This window comes from Cyanistes caeruleus, chromosome Z (genome assembly GCF_971803275.1).
Source record: "Cyanistes caeruleus chromosome Z, bCyaCae1.hap1.1, whole genome shotgun sequence".
Classification (NCBI taxonomy): domain Eukaryota; kingdom Metazoa; phylum Chordata; class Aves; order Passeriformes; family Paridae; genus Cyanistes; species Cyanistes caeruleus.
The window spans coordinates 25021874-25041725 of NC_141732.1; the positions used below are offsets into that span (position 1 = coordinate 25021874).

General features: G+C 38.3%; 1 protein-coding gene across 18 annotated transcripts in view; it reads left to right on the forward strand.

Moving 5' to 3' along the window:
* Nucleotides 1–2787: 2787 nt before the first annotated feature.
* Nucleotides 2788–19852, forward strand: part of CSNK1G3 (casein kinase 1 gamma 3) — a 75933-nt gene continuing 58868 nt past the window's right edge. For 2 of the 18 annotated variants that reach the window (XR_015281175.1, XM_086869891.1), the window contains exons 1-2: nucleotides 2810–3020; nucleotides 17648–17705. The gene's annotated coding sequence lies outside the window, so the exon portion shown is untranslated. Of the gene's footprint in view, nucleotides 3021–6896; nucleotides 6990–9714; nucleotides 9786–11810; nucleotides 11954–17647; nucleotides 17706–19852 lie in introns of all 18 variants that reach the window. The other 16 variants (XM_086869893.1, XM_086869897.1, XM_086869889.1 and 13 more) reach the window with 16 other exon arrangements.

The following is a 19852-nucleotide window of genomic DNA, read 5'->3' on the forward strand; positions in this document are numbered from 1 at the left end:
TTACTATGCTGTGTGTGCAGGAATTGTCAAAGGATTCCATGAGGCCAATAATGCTCAGTCTAGGATTAAACACCGGAAGTACATTTTTCTTCACTTAGAACAGCATTCATATGTATACACAGCAAGTTATACCACCTTTTGGGATGTTCACATGGTAGTTTTGTCTGGGATACAGTAAATTTTCTTCACAGTAGCTACTGTGAGGCCATGTTTCATATTTGTGCTAGAAACACCATGTGTGATAACAGGTGTATTTAATATGTGTATGGTTAATGCTGAGCAGTGCTTACAAGAAGTCAAAGCCTTCTCTGTCTGTTGTTCGTAGCTGTGTGGTTTCCTGCGTCTCACCCTTAGTAGGCTGTGGGGCCAGGGATGGGATGGGACACAGCTGACCCCAGGGATATTCCCTACCACTTGGTGTCATGCTTAGCATATAAATCTGGCTGAAGAAGTAAGAAGGGAGGATGTTTGGAGTGATAGTGTTTGTCTTGCCCAGTCATTGTTATGTGTGATGGTGCCATGCTCTCCAGGAGATGGCTGAACACCTGTCTGCATGTGGAAAACAGTGAATTAACTCCTTGTTTTGTTTTGCTTGTGTGTGGCTTTTTCATTCCCTATTAAACTGTCTTTATCTCCACCCACAACTTTTCCAGCTTTAAATCTTCCAGTTCACTCCCTGATCTTACTGGTGGGGTAGTGGCTGGACGGAGCTTGGTGGCTGGCTGGGATTAAACCACGAGAACACTATAAAGCTTAATCCACAGCACGATTTTCTATTTTATGTTCTCTACATGGTATGCTCTTGAAAATTAAGATATCATCCACTTCCTTCACCACTGAAGCCTGACTGTAACTCTAACTAACCCAAACTGATGTACCTTTCTGTAAATTCTGACACGTGGAAGACATCTTTGTCTTTTGCCTGATATTCACCATCTAAATCTTAAAATAACAGGTTGCTGAGTAATTTGTTGAGTTGAACTAACAGCTAATGATTTTATTTTCTTTAATAACAAATCATAACTGGAAAAACATCCTACAGCTTTGACATAAAAAAAATAAAAAACTGCACTTGCAGTTTTGAGAGTGTATTTAGAAAAGCTGGGAAAACCAATACCAGTACTTATGAATATGTGTCCATTTCTGATTAAAGTTTATGGAAAATTTCAGGACATTTGTACAAGATGAACTTGGCATCACAGTAATACAAGACTTGTTTTTGTCTCTGCTTAGTTGCTTGTGACAGTGGAATGCTTGCATCCATCCGGATCCCACAAAACTAATTGGAACTAAGCGTTACGCTCTCCTCTTTGATTAAGGCATCTTTTACTGAGGGGAAACAGTCAGAGCAGAACAACAGCTCTCTGTACTGTCCTAAGACTGCGTCATGTATGATGCTAGAAAAGTCAAGATTAATTGCTGGAAGTGAGAAGTTCTGGAGGTGAATCTGTGCTCCACAGGGTAAGTGAAGAGTTAACACACTTCTCTGAATGAACGACAGTGACAGCAACGTTCCTGAGACCTGCCCTATATATCAGCACACCGTGAAATACTTAGCATGAGAACAGAGCAATTATCAATGGGCTTAAATTGCAAAATCACAGTTAAATGTCACCGAGATCCCTCTTAATAGACTAACAGCATAGATCGCCTATGGGGAATTTTTGGCAAAAGTAATGCAGTGTCTTACTGAGACAAGGAAATAGAGCTTGAGCAAATGACTTCTGAGAGTTTCTTGAAGCAGTATTGCTTCTAATTATTTTTTCTACAAGGACTTCTAGAATGTTCTGGAATGTGCCGACTTTACGTAAAAAATTGTCTGAACAAGCAAAGTCCGTCAGAACCTCCAACAGTTATTCTTTCATCCTCTCCCTTCTATATTTCTAATGATTATAAAACAAGTTGTTAATAAGCTTTTAAAGTTGTTTATATGTATTCAAATATAAGAAAGGTAATACTTCTACTTAAAGCCTTAGACCCCCAGGGGCCTAAATTATACTCAGATTTCAAGGTTTTTAAAATGCTACTCTCCTGACTGGAGAACTAGAGAAGAGCGTAAAGGTCTTTTCTTTTGCACGAGTGTTGGCACAAAGTCTATTATATAGCATTTATAATTTTTATTTTTTTCTTTTAAGTGGCAGCACTTGCAGATGTTCAAATGAGAGCGGGGTTCCAATTTTCCCGTTTCCGGCACGGACGCACAGGACAGGGAATGCAGGATGCCCGAGCCTGACGAGAAGGGTAATCTCACCTACAGTGCCCAGCACTGCCAACCACGGGGGGCACAAGGCGGGCATAGCATTTCTGTGAAACTGCCAGCCGCGATGCGCCCGGCGACGAAGGCTGCTGGCATCTGGGGACAGACACCCAGCAAACGATAGAAGAGAGCTGCGGCTCCAGGCGCCCGCGGTCCGACACTGACTCAGCCGCCGCTGGGCACAGGGCAATCCAAGGAGGCCAGCCCTTCACATATTAAACAGGTACCTTTGTCTCTATAAGGGGGCTGGAGGCGAGGAAGGCGCACCGCCGAGCCGGGGCAGGCGCGCCGCGGGCTCATCCGAGCCCGAGCTCTGAGCTATGAGGGGAGCAACAGAGCGCGGGGCTCAGCCACCTCCCACCGGCCTCCTCCGGGCGTTGCCGCCGCCGTGGCTGCGGCCCCGCCCCCTCATTGCCCCGCCCCGCCCCTCCGTCATTGGCTGCAGGCTCTGCTCACCAGCAAGCCCCGCCCCCTCTCCCAACATGACGTTCGCTTCCCGCCTCCCGAGTGGCCTGCGCGCCCTGTCAATCACCCGCGCGAGGGCCGCGCGGTGCGGCCCGCCCTCCTGGGCGTCTGTGCCGCGGTGGGAAGAGGCGGGCGCTCGGGCCGCCGCCGCTTCCCCTCCGCCTCGGAGCGCCGCCCCGGCCGGCCCCGCTTCGGAGCCCCGCGCCAGGGGCGGGGCGGGGCGGGGCGGGTCGGGAAGCAGTGCCCAGAGGTGAAGGACCGAACGCCGAGCCTGTACCCCGCTCCTCTGGGTTCCCCGGTAGGTTGCTGTCCCCGGCCGCTTCTCGGAGCGGCGGCGGTTGCAGCGGTCTCAGCACCCCCGTAGGCCGAGGCCTTGAATTGCCTCCCTCCCCCTTTCCCTGGCGGCCGCGGGGCGTGTGGGGGCCACGGAGCCCCTTGCGAGCGCGGCGGCCACCGAGGCGGCCGCCCGGGCCGGGGCAGAGAGCCGGCGCCTGTGCGGGGCCGTGCCCCGGGCGGGTGTGGGGAGCCGGGCGGCGGGGCTTTAGGGGCCCGTCGCCTCCCTGTGGCTGCGCTCCCGGGCGGCAAAAGCCGTCGCTGTGAGACCTCCGAGTGCCCTCTCCTGCAGGAGTTCCTGGCGGCGGTGGGGTTCCCTGTCTGGCGGCCGGTGTCGGTGCTGCTGGCGGTGTTTGGTCCGGCCGAGCACCAAGCTGCGTTTGTAGGAAAAACTAAATCTGTTTTCCTGGTCTGTAGAAGCAGGTTGATGGAGTGCGATTCTGCTGGGTTAGCAGATTAGCAGATTAGAGGCAAATTGAGCTGCTGGTGCTCTTTTTTTCTTACCTTTTATTTTGCTTTTTATGAGCTTATTTATGGTCTGAATGTAGGGGTTTTAAGTTTGATTAATTAAAATCTCTAAAAGTGGTATTTCAATGATTCACCATGGAGCTCATACAGACCTTATTTTCAGACATTCTTGTTCATTTTACTGGGACACCCTTAATGAGTGTTGAAGTGACATGCAATATGTAAAAAGAAATTGGAATATGATTTAAGATTTTTTTTCTAGCTGAATTTTGTAGTTAAGATCATTTGTAAGTGCATACATAGTTAGAAATAGATACTGTGCATGTCCTTAAGCATGATTATAAGTGAATCACACTGTTAAGCATATTAAGCCTTGCTGCCTGGGTTATGACTGCTTGTAAGGACAAACACTTTACCTGCTCTTTAGACTCACACCTCTTCTGAACCCATTTATCTAGTGAGTGCATTTTATCCTGAGCTGCGTTGGGATATTAAAATCCAAGATGGGAGTAATGCAATTTTGCTTTAAAGGGAAAAGATGAGATAGAAGTTTCTCTGCTAGCTATTATGTTAGGAGATGTCTTCTCTCGACCTCAGTATCCTGTAGTCAATTTCTTTGTAATTGTTTCTACAGTTAAACAGTATTTGCAGTGGAAAAAGTGGTATTTTGTTGTGCTAGCCTGAAATGGAGAAATTACCTGGCAAACGGCAGACTATTTACATCAGCTGAGAGAATGACTTTCAGCTAATGAAATTAATCTTTTTCTCTCACCACTGCATCAAATAGATGTATTGGCTTATAAAATGTAAATGAATTTCAGAATCTGGAGTATTAGTTCTGATACATCACATTTTCTGTAGAGCTCTTTTTATTTAAGATTAGTCGAGAGAATTAACCTGTGACAGGCCATGTCTTAACTCTTCTGAAGTTCTTCCCCTAAAAAAAAGTAACTGAGCCTACAAAAGAGTTTTTCCCTTGTCCAGTCTATTTACGTACAATCAAGAAGGCTGAATTTACATCCTGTTGCAATTTTTCAGTTTTCAATAGTGTCATAGTTAAATTCATTGCATTATTAAAGATCATGCATTATATCAAATCTTAGTGTCCCTATTGTATCCACAAAGTTTGTCCTATGGAAATAGAGTTGTTCTTGGTTCACTAGTTACTGTGCTAAATGGGTCTGTGATTAGAACTATTAAAGTTACATGTATTTCTAACATTTTCACTCTTGTCTTTGAAAATCTGTTTAAAAAAGATTAGGAAGCCTTCTGATGTTTAAGAGTAATTTGGTTTACTTTTGCCCTTGAGAAAACAATAAATGGAACATGAGGAATAGGGAAGTGGCAGTGGTTACTTCAATATCTTCTAATTACAATAAAGAACAGAGTAGTGATCAGCTATATTAACTGTCTTTATCTAACTTTTCTCCAGCTGAACACTTTTTTCAGTCTGTTGTAAACAAAATATCCAGTTACATCTTGCTCCTCAGACTTTTCTTTATACTTTTAAGTGATTTTTTTGAGGATGTCGTACATAAAAGTAATAATGTAATTAAAAACGCACACGAACCACAGGAATAACAAAATTGTAAGGGAGTTTGACATATTCTTTCTTATTTTAAGCTCACTGATTCAACTGCAGGTTAATGTCAAGAGTTCTCAGTCAACCCTTAATACCTCACCTGAGGTTGTGTGAACAAAATACCTGACAGTGTTTAAGAGAAGAGTGGGACAATCCTTTTTGGCCATGGTCTGTGTTTAAATGATCTAAAACTGACCATAGTATTTGGTGTCATTTAATTATGTAAATGGAATGGTATGTTTCCAACATACATTGGGCCTTTGACACTCAAAAATATTTTGAGATTTCTATATAATTGATTTCCCTGATTGAATAAAAGGTTAAGAAGTAACTTTGAAGTAATTGTTGTATATTTTCCGACAATCCTTTTTTTTTTTTATGCTATGCAGGCCTTTTAATGCTTCCTCAGTGCTGCTGCAGCACCAGTACAATGAGATCAGGCATGATGCTGCTGTGCTTGTTTTTCTGAGTATAATTCTGAGTAGCCTCCTAGACATTGTCACTGGAGTTCTGGAGGTTTGTAAGCTACAGCTGAAAGAGCTGGGTGAAGAAAAATGGGTGTATTTAAGCTAAATAGTTGCTTAAATAAAAGCAAACTAGTGAGAAGGAAGTTAAAAGGGTGATGATCGCAGATAATGACAGTGACTTGAACGTCTGTCCTTCCCTGTGGTCTTAGACATTATAATTTAATGTCTCCTCTTTGGCATAGGGAAGATGTAGAAGAGGAGACATTACACACTGATCCATGCTGTGGAATTAGTTTGGATTTTGTTTACTTAGGGAGTTTTCTGAAAGCAATACTTTCAGAGGAAGTTCTGAAGTAGTGCTTTCTGAGGAAGTTCTGAAGAGGAAGTAGTAAAGTATGGAATAATTTATTTTGGTGAGATTTAGCTCACCTGTTATATTTACTTCTAGTGTTCTATAGATGATATATTCATTACCTTAAATTTATGAGAAGGTTTCTTTCTAACAGAAGGGGCAGCAAATATTTATATATAAAATATACATATATGTTAGAAACAGAAATATTTGTGGTAAATACATAATATTAAATATATAACAATTTTAGAATATAACAGATGTGTTTACCAGTGCATTCTTCTAGGATCTTTATTGAACTGCATGTTCCTTATCTCTTATAGAGAACAGCTGTAATATCTACACTTCCCTCTCTTCACCGCCTTCTTTATCTGGTGTGTCTGACTTTCTGTGGGAAACCTTTTTTATTTAAGATAGATTAAAATCCCCATTTGGCTGTTCAAAGAAGGATATTTAGTACAAAATAAGTATATTCTGTAGTTATGAAAAGTTAAAACAGTTATCTTGCCATTTGTGTCTGGTATTCTGCCTTGTGCTGTGGATTTAGGAGTGGGAGGAGACACACTGAGCAATCAGTACTGTCTTTGCCCGAATAACTGTAGGTCAAAGAAGCCCATGGCACACATACAAGTAAGATTTGCATATTCAAGTAAGTTTATTACTTAATTTGACTTTGTGTGTAACATCATTAATATAACTACAGCCGTTTTTTCCTGTGCTTTAGAATCTCTGTAGCATCCTATTTCCTGTGCTTTAGGATCTTCTTACTAACCAGCTTAGCTTTTAACATACCAAGACTTTGTAGTAACAGTTTTAGTTAACTTAGTAATTTAATGTTATTAAGTTACTAAGTTAAGTGAATTTAATGTCATTTTCCTAGAAATAATTTTATTTTCCTCCAGACTCCCTGGGTGGTAATTTATATTCTTAATCAACCATGTGTTTCAATAATGTTATTTTTGATTAAGACAGGATGTGGACTATAACAGTGGAGGTTGATGTCCTTTCCAGAAGGCCAAAAATACAGATGTTTTATGACAAGCAGAGCCTAGATTTCAGTTTGAAGTATGTGTCTTGTCACAACTTCTTGTATTCTCTATAAATATTCATTGAGTAATTTGTGAATTTCTGTGCTCTTTATTCAATAAACCCTGTGCAATAACAGAATGTAGAAGAATTTCAGCAGAAGCAGAGTTGAAGAAGGTGTTTGTGTGGCATTTTACATGTGGAGGCCACTGGGGTGTGATGAGCTTGAAGGGATGCACTTGATGGGGTGTGAAATACCAGTCATTGTGAATGTGCTGCCAGCTGTTGGAAAGGCCCTTCTCTCTAATTTGGGGCATTCTGCTCCATTACTGGCCTTGCAGTTTTGTAGCTCCACTCTTGCTCTCCATCCTGTCTCTTTTATCCTCCACGGAGTTGATTCAGCTTCTGTTCAGTAGTGAGTTACTGAGATTGTGAACTTTCTGTCACTCTTGAGTGAGTAATGGTTTCACTGGGAGTGAGGCCTGGGAGTGAGCAGCAGGTAGCGTGCCACATGCAATAGAAGAGCCATTGTATTAACCCATCAAAGTTGATTGCATTTTGTCGTTTGCATTTGCGTTTTGCAAATTTCAGACTTAGGTTCTATTGTAGCCATAAAACTGTTCTTCTTGGTTCAGTTTGTCTTTGGGCTTGAGGTGCTAATTACCTAGTTAATGTTCGATCTGTTTAATTTTTAAAGCTGCATTGGCTGCATTTTTGTAGAAAATGCTTTAAAATCATCGGCTTCTTGGCAAGTTCCCTTTGTGATGCTGGAAGGTGTGATTTAGTCCAGGAGAGGACACATGTCTGCAGCCTAGAAGAAAGTACTATTTAAAAAATTGTTATGCATAGAAGAATCCTGTGGGTATCTTTCTGTGTTTAAGGCACTAAGCAGTTTTTATTTTATGTCTTTTTATTGAAGTTAAATGAAGTAGTTAACATGGCTGTTAGCATGTTTCAACGACTTTTTAATGTAATGATATAAACCAATCTTTTAATGCATTCAGCATGGCTTTAGAGGAGTTCTGCTAGTTTGTAATGAAGAACATATTTGTTTTCATGCAGTATTGATATTTTTGATGTCAGTGTAAATGTAGATAATGCCCGTAAAAGTACATCTTTCTTAAATCTTAAGTAATTGCACAGTAATCTTGGGAAGATGAAGTAATACTGTAGAGGCTGAAGTCAGGGACATGATTGCTTTAAGGGTCATGGGAGACATATTTCACTTTAACCTTAGCTACTAGTATTTTCTTAGTTGCACCTTGCAGATACTTTCTTCTGGAAACAGAGAAGTTCCATATAGAATGTTTTTTACTTTCTGTAGAAATTCACCTCAGTTGGCACTCACTTCTTGCAATGTTTCAGGAGCAGGTTGCTCAGTCTATCAGGTTATTAAAGGTTATCTCAGGTTATCTGTGTAACATTTGCTGATGGTAGGTTGAGGCATCTCTAAATCTGGAGAAATAAAAAATGATGAAACTAGAATTTATGGTTGTAAAGATGTACAAGATGTAAAGATGCAGGGCAGAATTTTTCTAGCAAATAAGAGGAAGACAAAATAACTAAATTTTCTATTTAGCTTTTGTCAGACTGAGAGAGAAATGTCTTTATAGAAATGCTCTTGTCTTTGCTTTTAATTTTTCCAACAGTATTCATTATTGTTTGTGTAAAATATTGTGAGACCTTTAAGTAAATTCTGTTGATTGTAATTTAGATTTTCTCTTGAAAAAAAGTCCGTTCTTTAAGGAAATGAAGTATTTTTGATTTGCAGCTCTCTCATCTGCTGCCTGTAGAAATGTAGAATTTTTAGGGCAGTTTTAACCAAGCTTAAATCATTATGCCTATGAAGATAAGTTAGATAAGTTCCTGTAAGCTTCATAAAAACCAATTTAGACAGTAGATATTTATTGACCATTACTATGGTGAAGGAAGGATGTTCTATGTTTTGTTGGTAGTAGCTTGAAAGCTGTTCAGCTTGCAACTTGTAGTACTAGGCAAGCAATAGAACATTTCACTGAGGAAGGAGGGAACATTTCAGTGTGGGGAGAAAGAACAGGTTTTGTGAAGAAAGAGAGTTGAAGATGTATCAGAGGGTGGCCTGGGAATGCTGTGGAAATGTGGAAGATATCCAGCAAGGTGAAATGACTACACTGTGGCTGTGTGGGTGTTGAGCATTAATCTGTAGAAAGCTCAGCTTAGCTAACGTTGATGCTTTTGAGGAATGATTCTATCTTAATCTTCCTAAGTGGTACATTAAGTGTTCACTATACACATCAACCCACTTAAGTTTTCTCATTTTAGTGCTTGAGAATTTTATTCTGATTTTAAATCAGTGTAGTTAAGTAACTGCAATTGGACCTTGACAAAACTGATGCCAACAGCATCATGTTCAGTTCTCAGAGCTTATGATTTACATCAGATGATTTCATATTCAGTGTTGTTTGAATTTGTGTAAAACTCTGTGAGGCTTGTTTTTTCCTCTGAGTTCCATAGGAAGGCGTTAGTTTAAATGATTTGTATTATATCACTAGTGATGAATCTAAGACCTTAAGTGTGGCTTGTGTTTTTCCTTAAATATTTGTCACTAATGCATCTTATGCATTCAAAATCAAGGTGTCAAGCATGATTCTATTTGGTGTGGTGTCTGAGACTTTATCTCCTTTTATTCCTTACTAAACTTATAACACAAGAAAAAAGCTTTATAGCCTTTTTGAAGACTATAGAACTGTAGTTTCAATTTAATAAAGATGTTTTTACATTGCAGAGAAAGCCATGCAAGTGAGAGGAGGTCTGCAAGTGTATGTTGTAGTAAAATACTTGGAACTGCTGTAGAAGGTAGCTGTCTAGTTTATGGAGACTATTAAGGCAGAAGAATAATTTGATTGCCATGTAATTGTTTGTTATTTGTTATTGTTAGAAAGCCTTGACAGATTCATAACTGCAAAACTCAGTCTGGAGATATTTTCATGTACTGTGAGTTATCCCTTTCCTTACATGTGGAGTTATTAAATTTGAATGTGGCTCCTGTCTTAAGTTCTTGAAGTAGAATCTGACCATGTAGTGAAGGGACAGAAGGAATTGTGTTAGAGAGTTAAAAATACTTTTATTTTTGAAAACTGATCTTCATAATCACTATGGAATGCTAGAGCACATTATGTATTTTAGCCTATGCAAAATTTCACCTGAAGATAGAATTAGTGTCTTTTGGACTCATAGAAATGTTTTGGGTTCTTTTTCTATGTAGCACTGGGGTGCTTCACCATGGTGTTTAATTCTGTCTTCAGATGTAGCTATGGTGGTAGATGAAATGAAATACTCCTTGCTTTGTTTTCTCACTTTTAGACGTGTTAACTACAGAGTTTCTCTGGCCTAGCCTTTGACTAATCCGTACCTCTCTGTTGTTCTGCTATAACAGTTGTGTGCTGTGGTACAATTATTCATGTAGAAAATTGAAGCCTCTGTTATGTACCATTAGCTGGCTCAGCATTAGCTTTCTGTCAGCTGTGGACAATATAGCCCATTTAAGTCTGTATGGTTAAATGATTGAAGTATTGCTTAGCCATCAGTTTTGTCCTTTCTGTGCTCTTTTTAGTAAATCAACTTTAATAGTGTCATTATTAGACTTTTAAAAATTATTTGTTGTGTTATGTTGTGTTTTGGCTCTCCTTTCTGAAAACTGACTTTCAGCTTTTACTCAGAAATGGTGATTATATGAAAGACAAGAAGGATGTGTGCACAGAAGTTTTAACCAGGTAACTGGATGCACTTGCATGGAATCCCAAGGTGAACTTGGTAGGATTTTGTGGTGAAAGCCTATGATGAAGTGTAATTTGTAGATTAGGGCCAAATTTGCCTTCCAGATCAATGAGAAAATAAAAATGTTTATGCAGTGACCAGAGATAGCCATCTCAGCTAATGTTTGTTTAGAATTAAAAGAGATTAAGAGATTGCTTGGAGATCTTAATTGCTGCTAGTCCAATCTGTAATTTGTGGAAAAATCGTACTGAGTTAGGGTGACTCCCAGTACTGTACATGTCTTCTGATGTGACAGCATGTTGACCAGAATCGGCAGTTGGTGGTGGAGAAGGATGCACTTTTCATTAGGTAGTAGACTTTCAACTGACAAAATTAAGTGTACAGAACAGATACTGAATTTTGGATATTGGCAGCCCTCAGATTTGTTCATGTGACTTTAAATCTTGGTACAAGAAAAGTTACACTAGTTTAACTAGAATAGACTTCTTAAGCAAGCTTCAATAAAGATAAGGTAGGTTTTTGTTTCCTGTACAGACGAGTGGTTAATTAAATGTGTTAATAAAGGTTAGATTTTGTGTGTTAGAGGAGGATTATATGTGGCCATATGTGGCTTGTTGATGAACTTTCCCTAGGGAAATGCCTATATACATGACAATTGAAATGCTTGTTGTAGAATCTCAAATTAATTATTTTTGTTGAAAATAGTATGTGGCAGTTGATATAGTAAGAGAAAAATGTAATTTTTTAATTTAATATATTTACTGCTAGAGATGAAACCAAGACTTTTTAGAAGGCTTAGTTATGTAAATTTTCATTCATAAGAAAGATACTTGGTTTTACCGTGACACTTTCAATTAGGCTGCTTCTTCGAGTGCATCTCATTCATATGTGTTTGTAGATTGAGACTGTATGTATGTCTAGACTTATATTCAGTATGTATGTATAGACTTATATTCAGTTACCTAAAGCCTTTTTTTATAAGGAATATCATACGTATCTGTAAGAGTAAGCAAATAGATATTTTAATACAATCATATTTTTTAGGAATGCTGGTAGTCTTAATTTGTACACCAAAATTAAGAAGTTCTGTTCTTGGTTTTGCAGAACTTAGCTGAGTCTAGAATTGCTTGGTGTTACAGAAGGCAGATGTGGAAAAAAGACTGAATGCTGCGAGAACAGTACTATTGTCTGAGTTTCAGAAAGTGAAAATAAGAATCTGTGAAAAGCTGAGACTATTAAGTAAAAAGGTAATGATAATGTAGAAAGTATATGAGATACAAACATTGTATTGTTGGAAGTTCCGGTAATGCAAGCAAAATTTGTGTGCACTTGCGATATGTATAACTTGTGTTAGTTGCTTTGGAGTGCTGAAGAGCATGAATCAAAATAAAAGTGTTTTGAGGCCATGCACACTGAGAAATAAACTGCACAGTTGAGCTCCTGTATAATCTATTATAAAGAGATTTCATTTGCCTTTGAAATTATATTATATTTATATATATTATTATTAGGTTATTATATTTGCCTTCTTAAATAAACACCCATGTCTTGTGAAGTGTGAAAAGTCTTATGTGATCAAGAAGTAGCAGTTGCTTTGAGTGTTTTCCCTCTTTGCTGATGAAACTCTAGAAAGGATTTCAAACTTACTAGTATATTATGTATTCTTTTTCTCTGAGAAAGAAATATAGCAAATGTGGGATCTGTAATTCAGTATTTTGAAACTGGCAGGGAAGGGATGTGGTTGTGGTTTTTGATGGCTTGAATGTTCATCCTGCTGAAGATGTTATTTAGGTGCATTGTCGCTTCTCGTATATCCTGTATGCTTATTTTATGACTGTGGAGACAGCAGTCCTCCCATGTGAAGCTGAAAAAGAACCATCCTTATTTCTTGTATTAGTTCACATCTGCTACAAAATATTGGTATTTTTTTAGGGAAAAAGATGTTGTTTCAGAGGATTTTCATATTCTTTTTATAGTGGTTCTAAGGTAATTGTTTACCTAACTGAAGTAACTAAGGAATGGGAGAATAAAATAATCTTTGATGAATTAGGTGACTTCTGAAAAGATGAAGAGCAGATAATGCCAAGTTGTATTTTGTTTTTATGTTGAAATTTTGAAAAAAAGCTATAAATTCAGATGCCATTGGTCTTACATCCCAAGTGTATGAAGTGGATTATATTGTTGAGAGCAAAATGAGTTATTGATGAGTAAGTTTTTCATTACGTTCAGGTCACATGTAAAGAACACAATCTAAGACTTGTAAAATGGTTCAGTAATGAGCAATCTTGATACAGGTTATTGATAACTGGAGAGAGAAATTGTGTCAGGAGGTATTTGTTTGGAAACATTCTTTGTGTTTCAAAGATGGTATCAGGAGCATGTACCATCTGTGGAAGTTTTATATACTGAATATTTCAGCACACTCATTTTGTCTTTAGTTTTGACTAAAGTGCTAATGATTTTGCGTATTTTTTTTCTGCTTCAGAAATCTGAAATATGATGAAGTAATAATTTGGTTACATTTAATTGAGTTACGCAATGAATCATTTTATTTTAGAGTTTGCTTAGGAAAACGTTATACAAAAAATAAAGCTATAGACATTTATTTGTAATACAAATAATTGGAATAGCAGCTCAACTTCTTTGGGTCACATGAAAGTCTTGTGAAAGCCTGATTTTCTCTTATTGGACTAAAGTGAAAATAATGAAATCCACTCTTGAGTCATATTAAATGTTTATTTTTCTTTTAAATAAACAGTGGATCCAACTAAATCACATATAATTTTAGAGATCTTTTCCAATTCAAATTCTGTCTGAAAACTTTTTCACAGTCAGGAACTGCTGTCCTAATCTTTCAAGGGATCTTCAATTATGAGCCTGTTTTCTGTGGAATTGGAATTTCGTAGATTTCCTCTGTTTCAATGAGACATGTATATAAAAATGAATGAAAATGATGCAGTAATAACTAATCTAGAAAGAACAGCTTAATTCCCTGAGGCATGTAAAAATATCAGAAATAGTTGATTAGATGTTTAAATTTTGTATTCCGGTCTCACAATGAAGTTCTTGCTTGAGATTCGTAGGATGAATTCCAGATTTTCTGCTCTTCAGTATCTCTACAGTACTTTTGTTGGATGGAATCTTGTATTAATTTTTGTGCAGTATAAATGTATTTGTAACGTTGAAATGATTATTGGAAATTAAAGTGAACGTAACTGTTCTCCATCTCGGTTGAAGACTAGTAGGTGAAGTATCCCATAAAAACTACATGTCTGTGGGAGAGGCACTAGAAACTTTCTCTGCACTCTTCTAGAAGATGTGGGGAGAAGCTCTGTTGCTAAATTACTATAATTGCCAGGAATCATGAGCCCTTGGGATTAGAAGTATGTGAACAGACACTTCAGAGGTGAGAAACTGCAGAGGTATGAAAATGCCAGAGGGCTGAATGAATTTTAATTGCTTTGTGCTGAAACCAGAGCTATTTCTTTACCATCTTTCACAAAATAATAAAATATTCTGTGTTGAAAGGGGCCCAGAAGAATCACTGAAGCTCAACTCCTGGCCCTACACAAGACACCCCAAAAGTCACACCATGTGCCCCAATGTTTGAGCATTGCTCAAACACTTCTTGTGCTCTGTCAGGCTGGTGCTGTGACCACTTCCCTGGAGACCCTGTTCCAGTGCCCAAACACCCTCTGGATGAAAAACTTTTCCTAATATCCAACCCAAACCTCTCCTGACACAACTTCAGGCCATTCCCTCGTGTCCATTCACTGGTTGTAGCATCTCTGTAGTTCTTCCATTCACCAGACCTTGCTTCCAGTGGGCATACACCTCACTTTTTTACCTTATTTCCAAGAGAAGATTCCTGCTCAGCCAAGCTGGCATTCTGCCTCCTCTGCTTGACTGCTAACATTTTGGAACTCCCTGTTCCTGTGCCCCTGGGAGATGGTGCTTAAAAAAATCACCAGACCTGATGGACCCCAGCACCCTCAAATGCATTTTCTCAGGGCACATTACTAGTCCCTTAACAGCTTGAAATCAGCTCTTGTCATGCCCGGGGCTGAAATTTTGCTGTCAGTTTTCCTCCTGATAACCAAGATTTTAAACTCAGTTGCTGTGTGGTCACTGTGGCCAAGGTGACCACCAGTCACCACTTTGTTTACATGATCCTCCCTGTTAATAAGCAACACATCAAGGAGGGCACCTTTCATAGCTGGCTCCATTAGTAGCTTTATCATAAGTTGTCCTGGGGTGACTTTATGATACTGGTATCCCCAGTCACCTGGTTTATGTTATATATTAAATTCTGCACCTCTTAGACTGGCTCTGAGAGCAAAGGGGGTGAAGAAGAAGCACGCAGTTTGTGTTGAGGAAAAACATCGCTTCCCTGCATGCTGCTCCTGGACTGTGGTGTCTGCAGCATGGACAGACAGCAGGGGAGAGCTTCTCTTTGGCTTTTAGTTAGTTATAGCTAGCTGAGGCAGAGGAGTTCCCTGCACCTTTTTTTTTTTTTTTTTCTTTTTTCCTTGGATCTGTTCTAACCTGCTCTGGACTGAAAAAAGCCCAGACATACCTCGTGAGCTCACGCCTGTGGCCCACCGGGGCCTGGGCCTCGGCACTTTCCAGTGCCAGAGGGACTGAGAGGAGCCTAAGCAGACTGAGCCACACCACATGAAAAGGACTTTTCTTCCTAGATTCGCCATCCCATAGAACAGTGAGAGGTTGTACTGTTTAATCATATTGAATTTCTGTTAAATTAACAGTTTTTGTCACTTCTCTCCAAGAAAATCACTTTTTCCCAAACCAGTTGGAGGGAGGGGCTGCTTGGATTTGCTTTTCTGGGGTGGCCCCATTTGGAGGTTCTCTCCCAAATTTGCCCTAAATGAGGACAAAAGGCTATCCAGATTTAGGGCTGTTCTGGACCTGTTTGTGCCAGTTGTATGATGCTCCCAGTTAAGATCTGACAAGTTGATGTTCCTGTAAGGACAAGGACAGTTGTTTTGAAGGTCTCCCTTAGTTCCTCAAAGAGTAATTCTCTGGAATCATTGTCCTGGCTAGGTGGCCTATAGTAGACTTCTATAATGACATCCATGTTATTTTTTTGTCCCTTAATCCTTACTCAGAGACTGTCAGGCTGCCATTGCTGATTTCAGGCTACATTTCTGCCCTCCAGCTCTCCTGCCCTGCCTGTCCCTCCTGGAGAGCTTGTTACCATCCAACATGGCACTCTGGTCAAGGGGCTTATCCTAACAGGTTTCATTTATTCCAGTGATGATTCTCATGCTGTGTGTGTTGGTGTAGAAACATTCTGGTGTCATCTGTTGTAGCTGATGCCTCGTGGACCAGTTTAAGGATCTCACTAGTACTGATTTCCTTGAGTTTTGGCATACCATCCCACTTTCTTATCGCTGTCAACTTGTTTATGTCTTTTACCTTCCTCCAGTCTAGTTTTTAAGTGGTATTAATTTTTTATTTTCCTCTGTAGCTCTTTTACTACTGTATGCTTTTCTTATAAATAAAGTGTTAGTATACTGATACTAGCAGTAATGTATGATCTTGTAATTACAATGTGAAGGGTAATGCTTATGTTACCTAAGGGAGCAGTTATGGCTACATGTGTCATTTAAATTTGTCATTCCTGGGGATTGGAATGTTCTATTTAGCTACTTTAATGTTCTCTTAATTAGTTTATTTAGGAGTAAATCTGGAACATGAAAAAGGAGTGAGGTAGATAGTAAGTTGGTTTTTTTTTTAGAGACTTGCACACTTGAGTATGAACATTGTCATGACAACACTTTGGAACATGTAAGCTCGCATATAACTACAATGGTGTTCCTGCTGCTGCTGCAGGATCAGGCATTTGAGAAATGTATGAATAAAGAAGATGCCTAAATGAGTTGTTCTTTTATTCTGCCTTAAGTAGTATCCTAGAGAGTTGTTGTTTTACTTAGCAGGGTTCTTATGTGGCATATAGTCTTCAGTAGAGTTAATTGGGACCTTTTCAAGCAGAGATTTAGGGAGCTGTGTATATTTATACCTGTAATCTAGGGATACTTCTGCAGGTGTTAGGTGTGTGACTTGCCAGTCAATTGAAACTCTGTTGTCATTTTTCTTAGTTGTCTTCACTGTGCCTCTATGTACTTTTCATGCAGTCTCTCAACAGCACTTGGAGAAATCCTATCAGATTACACCAAAAAAATCAAATCTCTGGTAGCTATTAGTTGGGCATGTCAATTACTTTGAAATTACTTGCTTTCTTCCAATCTTGTTCTGATTTTTATCTTCAGTCTATATAGATTATGGATTTAGTTTATAATTGAGATCTAATTACTTTTTCTTCTATGTAATACCATTTTGATTTTTTTTTGGTAGCTTCTTTTGTCTTCTCTTCGTCATACTTGAACATAGTCATTTCACTGCTATGAGACTGCTTTGTCAACTCGTCTTTAATGGTGTGTTTGACATTATCCTGATATTTAGTAATATATTCTTTTTAACAATTATTTAAATCCTAACAATAGTCCCTGATGTTGGGCTGCAGTTTTTTGTTTGTGTGCTCGTTTATGTAGGCAGAAATGAAAAAATGAAAATTAAACAGAAAAACAAGCTGTGAAATGAGGATGGCTTTTTTTTTTCAGACAGATTGCCCGTAATTGTCATATAGCAAGAAAATGATTTCCCAAATAATTTAGAATGTTTACACTGTATGTATTCCTTTTACACTTCTGATGATGCACACCTTTGAATGATGTCTGATTTTTGAGTCTTAAAAATTATGTTGAGTCTGTGAGACAAATCTGCTGCATCTTCCTTAACAGTCTAAGAAAACTAATGCAGTTTCAAACACTGCACTTTTGTTCTGTATCAGAAATTTTATATGTTAGGTAATTGCAAATGCTACATAAATATGTCTTTGCCTTTTGATACTTTTTCTCTAGAATGTGAGCATTATGGTGAAGAAAAGATGTTGCCATCAACATTATAACACTGTCATAGGTAAGTGCAATACAAATAAATGTAACCACGAAAAACTTTTGCATATTTAAGGTAAATATATCATAAAATATTGTACAGGAACTTCAAAATGAAGAAAGTCATAAGCACTGTCTTTACTTTGAGTTAATTGCAGATGATTTTATTAGGAAAATGCAAGAGAACACCTGTGTCCTGAAGAAACTGTGGCAGGAATAATTGCATGTCTCCCATTTGATATGTAGTGTGGAAAAAGTGTGAGACTTTCTGTTGTGTTGTTTGTTTAGCAAGTATCTTATAAGAAGTTACAAATTTCAGTTTATGTAAGAAAGCTTACCTAAAATGTAACTGGAGTATCTGTCCGTTCAACAGGAGGAAAGGGGAGTACATAAATTACTGTGCAATAGATTAGTCCATTTAATAGGCACATTTCTGGAAAGCAAAACTGATGTTGTTCATAGTGTATTTGGAACACTAAAAATTCTAGAATTGTTTAATGTTTTCTTTCTGAAGAAGCCAGTAAGATATGGAACATAAATCTTCTTTCTTTGGTACCTAAATATTTAGTCGAATTCTGTTGCATCAGATGTGCTGACTTTCATTCTAAGAACTGAATGGTGATTTTGAAGTTCTGCTTCAACTCACTTAATGTCTAGTTTTCTTATTTTTTCCCTAGCTTTTGTAGCATAGTGGGTGAGGGAAGCTTATCTGTTGTTTCCCATTGAGTCAGTTTCTTCGAGAGCTGTGATTTAGAAGGTAACTCTAGGGTATCTCGTGACGGTGCTTGAAAACCTGCAAGATTATGTAGTAATGTGCCTGTCTTCTCTTAAATGCTTCTGTCTATACTGTAAAACACCGCAGCTTTCTTTACTCACTGCTAAAGTCCTTTTCCCTGGCATTAAGCAAGTCATCTTGGGTTGTAATCTGCATTTGTGTTTTTTGATTGCTCTCAGAACAAACCTTTCATTCCCTATTCCACAGAAATGTGGTTATATTTCTTTACCAAACAAATTTCCATGTACTTCATTGTTCAGGTAATAAGTCAGCTGTTGATTAGTGGTTTTTAAATGTCATTGAGTAATAGCCATGCTATAACTATGTTTGATTTAGCAGATACAACTATTCATGTGACTGTTCATATTATTTGGTATATTTTCACTACTACCTCTTTGATTTTTGTTATTTTGTGGTAAGCTGTGATGTGAGTAATAGTTTTAGTTTGTGACAAATTGGTTTACAAAATGGAATTGTCTTCAACTCAAAGTGTTAAAAATAAACTCCTGGTGACTACTTTTAAAATAGGCTGTAGCACATGAAATATGTTTTTCCAGAGGATGTTCTCCATTACTGCAGTGTATTTCCAACATTGAAGCAAATGTAGGAAAATAATTTTGGACAGGTACTTAACTCATTGTGAAATTTTGCCAGTGTAGAACCTTCTGAATTATGGGGTTTTATGCCACTGTCATCGAATAGAAAACCATATCAGGTGTTCTTACAGCTGAGATTTAAAATCAAATCTTTCTTGTGGTTCTTTATTACAATAGTAAGATAACATTGTTTTTGCTGAAATCCAGTGTAGAAATTAGTGTCTAGGCAATGATGCTAGACAAGGAAGAAGGGGAAGAGGGAAACAGATTTATGACAGAAGTATAGTGGGGGGAGTAAGTAAATACAGTTTATTTTTAAATTCTAAGAGTTACTGAAAGAATTCAAGTATCCTTGCCATGAGTTTATAATTCGTGCATCTCAGAAATTACAATTCAGAAAATACAATATATTTCTATAATTTCAGTAACTGTTTAGCTTGAGCATTTGGTTAAAACAACAGATACTGTTTGAGGGAAAATAAATAAAATGCTTTCTTTTGAGGAGCTGGCATAAAGTGAAGTGAGTGTGTCCAAGTGTCAGTTTTAAGTGTGTTTATTCAGGAAGAAGTATTATAAGGCTTTTTTGTTGCTTTTCTAAAAAATAACTATTTCTTGAAGTGTGCAAATTTTAGCATACTTTAGTCACACCAGTATTTCTTGCTGTTACATACTAGAAATAGAGAGAATTAACCTGAAAGTAGTGCTTTTCATAGATCTCTAAAGCAAATGTAATTAATTATATCTTAATTGTGTGACTAGTTGAAGGGAAAGGTAATTTTATGAGAAGAATCTTAGTGTCTT